This window comes from Nothoprocta perdicaria, unplaced genomic scaffold, assembly GCF_003342845.1.
Source record: "Nothoprocta perdicaria isolate Ctin4 unplaced genomic scaffold, notPer1 scaffold_65, whole genome shotgun sequence".
Lineage (NCBI taxonomy): Eukaryota > Metazoa > Chordata > Aves > Tinamiformes > Tinamidae > Nothoprocta > Nothoprocta perdicaria.
In genome coordinates, this window is record NW_020455921.1 from 3,106,881 (window position 1) to 3,117,340 (window position 10,460).

Genomic DNA, 10,460 nt, shown 5'->3' on the forward strand with positions numbered 1-10,460 from the left:
TCTGTTTTCTCTCTCTTCTTTTGACATTTTCTGTGACTAATGAAACTTTTTTTCTGTAACACATAAATGCTAGAGGATATCAGCTCATATGAAGACCACAAGGCCTGACAGTTTGATGAAGACAGTAAAGTTCATCACTACTATGAAAAATCAAATATATTAAAAATGCCTTTGACGCATTCTGCTTCTTTTCRCTGCCTGCATTTATATTGAATATTTTGAACTGCAAGCTGCGCATATCTTCCCTAAATTGCCAGCCTTGAAAAGGCAGAAAAATGGTAAAATGTCACTCTGTCTTTACCAGCAAGAAAGCAAATGTTCATTGGGGGAAACTGACCTCTGCTCTAGGTATGAAATGTCCTTTGTCCTCTTCCACTTGCAGAATTCTAAAGGCAGATGTTAATGGCAACAACAGGTAGAAATTAAACTCACAAAGGAAGATCAGGATGGTTACGGTAGATGCCACCATATTTCAGTGGTGGAGGAAAGGGAAAGGAACTTTACTGTCTTCTTCATCAAACTGTCAGGCSTTGTGGTCAAATGGGTAGTTTTTAGCTATTTCTAGGAACTTCTGAGATTCCCATCTATCCTTTAACTGAAATGCCACCTAACTTTCCTTATTTAGTGAAAGAATGAAAATGAATGCACCAAGTTTTTAAATATTAAAACATAGAATATAATTAAACCAAACTGACAATATTCCCTAGTACATGCAAAATATCAAGCTTCAGATATAACATTATTAGTGTATTGATGATTATAACAAGTAAGCTCACTGGATATATACTTCTAATGAACTATTTCAAAATCCTCTTTGCAATTACTACCCTCCACTGTCATCTAGTGCACAAAAAACTTCCTACAAGTCTGCACATAGAAAGAAAATAAGTACTTTTTTAAACTTAATTTGGAAAACATTACCCAAGTGTCTAAAGGAAGGTACCAACAGTGGCTTGAAGGGAGTTGAATAAAGTGGACTCAAAAAAAAAAAGGCATAATCAAAATATTTCACTACAACTGAACAGAAAAAAAAGTAGCTAATGGAGAAAAATACTAGAACACTACTAGGAAAAAAAGAAAAAGTAACTCTAACTCCAACAAAATAAGAACATATATCCCATGATTTCCTATTAATTTTCTTTCTTTGACACATAAAGAAGAAGGTTAACACAAGAGGCTGAAGACCAGTTCTCTAGCAGCATTTTATCTTATTTTATCTTGTGAGGTATTTTGCTGAGCATGCTCTTTTATAGGAATGTATATAGAAAACCAGAACTGCATCCAGCAGCAAAGCTGCTGTTTCTACTTGGAGGTACCTGCCACAGTCACACAATGAAGTTCAGTTTTCATTGTGCAACATTCACATTCACCCAGGATGCTCTGAGAAGAGCAAGGATTGTGCTCATGCATTTGTAAGAATGCAGGAATTAAAAATGAAATTCAATAACCTTCTTTAATCTCATTTAGCCCTATTTAGGATTGGCCTCAAGGAACCAAGGCGCCAGATTCTAAAACCACAAATTAATCCAAGCCATTAATATCTGGTTTTGAATACAAGACTAGTGCAAAATATATATAATCTATTTATTTAATAAATGCTATTCCAAGGAGAAAGACAGTAAAACTGAAGGCAAATGAGCTCATGTAAAATAAGCACAATTTATTAACAAAGAATATACTAACTAAGGGGCAATTTTTAAAAAGAGGTTAAAATTCAACTTCATAAAAAAAGACACTATGAATGCTTATGTTAATATGTAATTCAAACATACGAAGAACATTAATTCTGCTCTCCTATGACCTTTTGAGGATATCAAAGTGTGAAAAGGAGCTTTCATTCATGTCACCTTTGACTGAGAACAATTTAATCAGAAAAATTATTCATTGAATAAGAGCTTTTTCTTCAGCTAATACTGCACTAATTTAAAGTTTTTCTTTTTTTTCTTTTAAATCCCTATTCATCTACTTATGCTTGCAACAAGGCAGCAATATTATTACAAATTCAGCTGAGGGAATCTTGATGTACATGCAATTTAAAAGTAAAAGAAAATAAACCTCTAGTAAGAACTTGATTTAAGAGACTTATTTGGCAGTTAGTGAAATTTAAAGTTAGACCAGGAGCAGAACAGATGTAAACTTTCTATTTAAAGACTCTCCTCACTTCAACAAGGATTTCACATAGGAATTAAACAGTAACTCCARATACTGACTTTTAATGAAAAAATATTAAAGGGATAAATCATCCTCACTAAATAAGAAATTGGAAAACTAATTATGAACAGATTAGGAAGTAAGTAATACATTGCATAGGAATGATATGCTGCTGGTTAGAGTGTTGCATTCCTTTTGTCTATTCTATATTCGCTATATACTTATTCTATACCTCTATATATGTCTATGCTGTATATTCCCTTGTCTATTCTGGGATTGCTGTCCCAATCGTCTTCCTAAAATGATTTTTCAAAAATATTTTTTTTTCACAACGACTTAAAGAAAACTTACAAGACCAGCCTTGTATATCAAGAGTGTGTTTGGAGGGCAGGGGTACCCCATAGAGTGTAGGATTAAAAAGCAAACAAAGAAAAATCGCTCCGATCCTTAAATTCTCAGAGCTCCAACAGCTGCTTTCAAGCAGAATGAAAATTTTAAGATTAACACCGACCTCTCGTGTTGCTTTTCCTGTACTGCAGCATACTGCTGAGGCATCAATGTAACATCTAGGTAATTCATTCTGGATGGCATAATTGCACTACGTGGCCCACTACAGCAGAAGTTCTTCTAAAAAGGCAAAAAATGCTCGCTTTAGTAAATAAAGCCAACAGCAGCAGAAATGGTTCCTGTTTCTGAGCAGGAGAGGGGAAGATTTTCTGTGCTGAGGTTTACAGCAAGCTCAAGGATTATGCAATAAAAGAGAGTCTGCTCTGTCTTACTCGTAGGCACTGAACACATAGGATAAAGGCAGCTGAAGATGATGCATTTATCCCCCAAATCAACAGCAACTCAGAGGCTGCTATATCTTATATGCTATATATTTCAGCGTGTTTAAATACCTCAAGGGAGGCAGTGAGGAGGAGGGGGGCGGCCTCTTTTCAGTGGTGGACAGTGATAGGACTAGAGGAAATGGCTTCAAACTGAAGCATCGGAAGTTCCACAGGAACTTAAGGAAGCATTTCTTCACTGTGAGGGTGACARAGCMCTGGAACAGGCTGCCCAGAGAGGTTGTGGAGTCTCCTTCTTTGGAGATCTTTAAAACCCGCTTGGATGCAGCCCTGTGCCACGTGCTCTAGGTGACCCTGCGTGAGCAGCGGGGTTGGACTCGATGACCTCTGAGGTCCCTTCCAACCTTCGGCATTCTATGATGATTCTATATCTCATTCTACTGCTGCAACTGCACCATATGGAGTATTTATGGAGAAAGGACAGAGCTGCAGTGCTTTCTAAGATGACCCTAGAGCGAAGGAAAGGAAGGTTGTCACTGATCCCTACACAAATGGCTGCACATTGACTTGATCAGGAATCATCTCGAGTAGATGAAGCCCAGGTACATACACTTGGTTAGAAATAGGCAGTGTTAGGACCTAAATCAAGTGCTCAAGCTTGGGAAGAGATACAGCATTTCCCTTGGGCAGCTTCACAGATCTTTGGCCTAACTCCTGAAGTTCAGACTTTGTTTTGAGATTTTCTGGGCAATTATTTAAGAAATGYGATCAATTTTATTTCTATTAAATAATAAAAATGTCTGTTGTTTCATAGAGATGCAAAAAAAATGTCTTCAGGGACAAACTGACAGAGCAAGATGGTTAAAAAGACCAAATACAATCAGCTGTGAAACTCTAGCACTTCCAATTCAGCATTCCAAAGTACTTCACAAACACAGCTGAACTTAAGTTAAAAAATAATCTTATTAGGTTCTTCTGGGCTCTCGCTCCGTTACCCAAATACGAAAGAGTGCAGAGTTATTCTGCTTCACTCCATCTGGGGGTCTGGCTTGCTCTTACTTGCTCCACACTTTTTTCATCTTATCATTTCCTTATTTGCAACAACAGTACAGAGCACACTGCTGAACTTTTCCTTCCCTCTACAGAGGTTTACACGAGCTATTTAGCTCTTTTTCTTTAAAGGCTTTCATTTTAATGCTGCCTATGAGTCAATGTGGATATGGTCTCTCCAGAAGACATCTGCACCATACTCCAGCCAGTCTGCATCTGCAATTTGAGATTTTTCTTGTAATTTCAGAAATGTAATGCTGAACTAGAGCGAAACTGAGTGTGTGGCAGAGTTTTGTCATATTTTTTCTTTTTTTCATGCCCATGTTGATTATGCAGGTATTGATCTATACTATCTCTAATAGTCTTATTTCATTATAAGAGAATAATTTCTAATCATATTCCATAATCCCAGTAATATACTTGGTTACTTTTTAAGTAATAGGGATTTTTGCTTATTAGTTTCCATTTTAGTGTCCTTTATACATGATGTCTAAAGACACTAAGCAATATTTTCAGAAATGCTTTTTAGAATTACATTCACGTAAGAGCACTGTATAGCTGTAACTTCACAATATCCTTCCAGCCTCTCCATCTCTTTAAACAATTACCTGTCTACACAGATTTCTGTAACCTTTACATGCTTTCAAAACACACAGAGAAGATAAATGATGCAGTGAAACCAGCAGTGATCCAAGTTGCTCCATGGCAGACAGTAGTGCAAAACCAAGAGCTGAAAAGCCTTACAAGAGGATTCTCCAGCACCCCTGCCTGATCTGATCAATGAATATGAAACAGCTTCTAAAAAATGCATAATGAATACAAGCAGATTCTGAAAACAGTTTTTTAAAATGATTTAAGACCTTGCTTATATTAATCTACTCCTACAGTATCTTTTTAAATAATTTAACTTGGCACTTAGAAATGTTTGATAGGCATATTCTCTTCTGGAGATGAAAGAATCATCATTTCATTGTATTCACTTAATTGAGGTCCATGACTAATTCTTTCAATGGAGGCTCTGAGAGCTGGTGAAAAGAAATGACAGCTTTGTTTCCATTTCATTAAGGAGTAAAACCCAAAGCGGTGAATGCTAGAGGTTACCAGACAGAGGAACAAAAAAGAAATCAAAAGAAAATGGTATTTTCACTTAACAATTCATCTTTATATAAGCACAAATGGGTTTATATACTTGTTTTTAGGTTAATAATACTTTTATACATATATAATTAATACGATATATTAAATTAATAGCTTCTGCATTTTGAATTTCCAGTTTACGTTAATAGAAAGCTGGGGGTAAGGAAGTTTTTATAGTAATTTAGGAGGTAATGATTTCATTTTTAACAAAATGTTAAAAATTCCAGACACCTATATTACTCACTCAGGTTGTAGTTAGATAAGTCTGCACCTGTTTACTTACAAATGAATTCTTTGTGCTCTAGGACAAGGCACTAATGCTAAACCATGAAAGGATTAGAATACATTATCTGTGAATAGAATGGTGATTAAATAATTAAGACATTATTTTGTAAATGATTACAGTATATCCTGTGTCACAACTATAAGATGAAAATAGGTCTGTAACACTAAAAGAAAAAAAATCAAGTTTCTAGCAGCTTAAGGCAGCTTAATTCCAGGCATCATTTCTTCAAGCCAAATATCTGCTTATGTTATTAATTTTATTGTTATTAGAAATTATATTTTGGCATTCAAAACAATAAATGTGTGTGTGAAACTGGTAAGCACTTTAACAAAAAGTAACAGAGAGTTAAAAATGAGATTTATTACACTAGAGAGTAAAAAATGAGATTTATATCATTAGTAATATTAGAAATGTAATGAAGTTAATATAGCAATATATTTGCATCACTATAAATATAACCTCTGTTGTTTCATGCAGTTCTCAGTATTACTTGTTCGATATTACTTGTTTGGCCTCCTTATGTTGAGTTATTTCAGAGCTGGTGTGAGAAGCTCCAGCTGTCACATTATAGGCAAATGAGGTCTCTAAATGACAGCGCACTACAGTTTTATATGATTACTCAGGCTTCCTATTTTCCCTTCCGAGCTTCAGTTACCTTAGGGGTTATGTCCATTTCTACTATTTTTTATCTGAGGTTCACATATCTTTTGCATATTTCTGCCCAGGAAATATACACTGATCTTGTAACCTGTATGTTAAACTAACGTGAACTACTCCCTTCCTGCAAGGAGCTAGTGCAAGAAATGGGGCAAATGAAGTTACTCATGAATACAAAGCCTGTGTAGTAGGAATTACTTAAACATACTGGGAAGAGTCACATGATGTTAAAGTCATTGGTTAGGAATGATCCATAATTGGGTCAGAGGGAGTGCCATGTTTTTAAAAATGGCTTTAGCTACTTATGAGTCATTGACCATTTGAAAACAAGGGTGCTTATGKATCACTGCTCTGGAGAAGAAGCAAGAGGTGGGATAGTACTTGGAGTTTGCTATGGACTGCCATGCACAATTGATTCTTTAAGTATCTCTATCTAGTAGGTAGGAGAATCTGTGTTGCTATAGACTGACATTTACTTTGTTTGTATAGACCACTTTAAAATAGTAATATATACTTTGTGCTTTAAAAAATGACTATTTCATAAAATAATAATTGTTTTATAACATGGTTAATTTATTTAGTTGCAAGAAACTTAAACCACAAATAATTTTTCAAGATTACTCTATTAGATGTCACAAGAACAAGAAGGAACTTTGGTTTAAAAGCAGGGAACTGAAAGCAGATACTTCCAATATTAAAAAAAAAAAAAAGACAGAAATGAGAAGTTCATAAAGATAGTAACTGTAAGGAAAGCAGAAGTACATAGGGAGAATTAATGGCAAATAGAGCTAAAGAAAATAGGAAGATGTGGTTTCTCAAGTACATTTTGAACTAAATAAAATGCTGATGATATTGGTCCTTACAAGCTGGGCTAATTGCAATTGCCCATTAAAAAGCTACAGAAAGACTGATACACTACTCCTCATTTATCTGGTCTGATATTATCAATTTAAGAAGTGTGCTTGATAAACTGAAGAAATATTACAAATTAGCTGCAGAAATAAACACTTAAGAGTGGAACTTGGGAAACTTAGTTTATTTTGCGCTATATGGAAAATTAAGGGGTGCCAAAGAGCTATAAGTGAGCAGGTATCTCTGGAAAAGAAGCATGTAACAAACTGCATGGCTGACAGTGAAACTATACAGTTTGGTGTTTCAGTAATGACAATAATTAACCACTGTAATCCTTGAGACTTTAGATTGACACTGGATGTCTTTTCAAAAACATGATCTAAAACAAACAGAAGTTCTGACAGGCCTGACAGGTCTGTCCCAGTTGTTCTGAAGGGAAAAAAAAAAAAAAAAAAAATAAGGAGTGCTCAGACTAACTCATGTCTCCAAATTTTCTGTTGGAATTTAATGAACTCAGTACCTGTTTTCTTGCTAAAATGGTATCTCCCAAAAAGCATTCTCATCTTAACTTGAAGAAATCCACGACTGTTACTTTGTAGCAGTTAATCAACCATATTTACTATTTTTTTAAATTTATATGTCTTGGGTTTGCAATTGGGGTTGTTCATTATAAATCACATTTGCAGTATCCAGTTTTATATATGAAATATACGGGGAAGTGTATATTTAAAGTACTAAGAAGGAGACTCATGGCAGTAAGCCTGGAGCCATGGATGCACGTTTGGGCAGAATGGACTGCCTGACACAGGATGGATGCGATGTAGGTTGGATGTGATGTAAGAATAATTTGGGAAGAAAATACACAACGGGTATATCAAGTTAGAGATTGACTATATAAAGGAAATGCTGATTTGTAGCAGAAATAAATTACTGATCTAGTATTTTAGTATGAGTGTTTTATACTTGGCATAGTATTATTTTCACTGTGTTTCACCGTGCATGTGAGCCCAGTGCAGGCCATGGCAGTCCGCACGGCACCCAGAGGCCTTCCTGCCCGCTCCACTCCAGGCCTGGCCGCCTGCGCTGGGACCAGCCACAGCTCTGAGGTGGAAACCCGTGGGCATGAAGAGCACTGCGAGGCCTGAACGCCTCYCGGGGCTGCCATCTCCCTCTCAGCACCGCATCTAAGCTCAAGGCCTTGGCTTGCTTGGAATACGTCACCGCTGTGCCCGGCTTACCCCAATGACCCATCATCAGGTTGTTGACCTTGTCGGGCTCAAGCCCAAGCCGGCCTTGTCACGATGGACTTGACCTGCTGGGCTRTCACCAGACCTCATCAGGCACGGTGGGACTGTGCCCTTGGCTGTGATGACTCTGCCTTGGCTTCCTTGGCTCCCAGCTTGCCTTCCCTTGCAGAGCAGCYGGCTCCTCTGCTCCCGGAGTGCAGCTGCATAAACATGTCATTTATAAGAGAAACATGYGTTAGGGGATACCAAATTAGGCATCCCAAAGTAAAAGCACCCAGTTAAAGGAAAAAAWCCTTGAACTTTCTTGCCTATTTGTTGTACAGAATATGGAAATACACTTGGGTGAATCTAAATCTCCTGAAAAAATGTGCAAAAAGATTAATAATCTAAGTTTGGTAGAGCGTTCTGAAAATGTGAAGAATTATCAGCATCCCGGATTTAATGCTTCACTTTCATACACTCTGGAGCAAAATAATCTTCATTAAAATACCATTTTCTTGGGGATAAAAGTGCTAGATCTGACACAAAACTTTGTTTTTGTTCAGGCAGGCAGATGAAAGACAACTATAATTAGCTGCTTGGCATAAGTGGCATGGATCAYGTTGAGAGGAAGCGACATAATTAAACATTAGAAGACCAAGCCAAACCAACCTGCTTTGCTAGCAGGGCTTTGCTTACTGCTCAGTTCCTGCCTCAGAGCTGCCTCATCTTCTGAGATCAACAGTTGCTCCACACGTGCTGTAGGAGCCTGAACAGCTCCTATGTGCCTAGGGCCTCCCTGGGTGGAATAAGTGCTTCAACTAYAGAAGTGGTCTGTGAGAAAGCAGCAAACCTCTTGGCACTGCTGCCTCAGTGCTCGAATGGCTGCTCTTGCTCTCAGTCCCTCCAACTGCAATAGGTCTCTTAATGTACTATCTCTACAAGACCATACATGTTATAGAATCGCATGAGAGCTTCAGGTTTACCAAACCTCCACATTTTTTAACTCTGTGGCTTCAGTTACTTCTCTGCATATAGTATGAATGGCATTTGTTTTGTGAAGTCCTAGCTAGYGGTGTTCCCTTTACACTAGAGAACAGTCCTTCATCACATTTGAAGGACTGATGAATGAAGATCATTTGGGGGAATGCGAAAAGYAGAGGTTTACATCTGTGCACAGAGCCACAAAAGCCTCTCTAAATCACTTTATTAGAAACCTGTACTACACCTCCCATTAAATTACGCCCATTCATCAAAAGTGCCAGCATTTGCTATTGTATTGTGACGTGTCACAGATGCTCTGCATGTGGTAACTCKAGCATGTCTCACATGATGCTGTGAGAGTTGGACAGCGCTTGTCCGTCAAGTGCCACAAGGAGGCAACTGAGGTCATGAGCTTTGCCCACACTGCAGTGTTTTCTGTGAACATTTGCCCATGGGTAGAGGCTGCGTCTGCCCATCACTGTCCTTCATGTGACTGGCAGGCTGAAGCTCTTCAAAACAGCAGGTTTGGCTACCAGGGGTTGTGCATGAAAACCATGAAGGCTTCTAAGAAGCCGTAACTTGATGAACTAGGAGGTGGAGTTTGATCTCTTTTCTCCATACTAACTGTGGATAGACGAGAAAATGGCCTCTTGTTGTGCCAGGGAGGCTCAGGTTGGAGATTAGGAAAAAAGTTTACATGTACGSAGTGGGGAAGCACTGGAACAGGCTGCCCAGGGAAGTGGTGGAGTCACAGTCCTTGAGAGTGTCCAAGAAACGTGTGTATGAGACACTTAGGGACATGTTCTCCTGTTGAAATGCGTATGGTTGGGCTCGATGATCTTGAAGGTCTTTTTCAACCACAATGGTTCTTGATTCTATGAAAAAAAATAAAATTCAGTGAAGGTGGCATGCACATAAAGCTTCAAAACGTGCCTAAGAGGTAGCTGGGGACAATGCCCTGTACGACAAACTCAGCTGTTTTACTGAACGARTCCGGCCTGCACACCGAGACAAGAACGAGACTCTCGTCCTCTCCTCAGCGTAACCCGCTCCCTGCTGCACGAGGCCCCACCATGGCGCCCGCTGACGTCACCAGCAGCCCCACCCCCTTCTCCCCGCACACTCCCGGGCTTCAACAGCTCACGGGGCCTCCCGCTTCCACGGTCAGGGGCTCACTTCCGCCTCCCGCGAGCGCGCTCTCCCGCGCCTTCCGCTCTCTGGTTCCGCCTCCGGCCGCCCCCGCTCCCAGCATGCCCCGGCGGCGGAAGCGGGTGACGACAATAACAAACAGCGGCGGCGGCTGCGCCCGGACTCGCCGTCCCCGCTGCC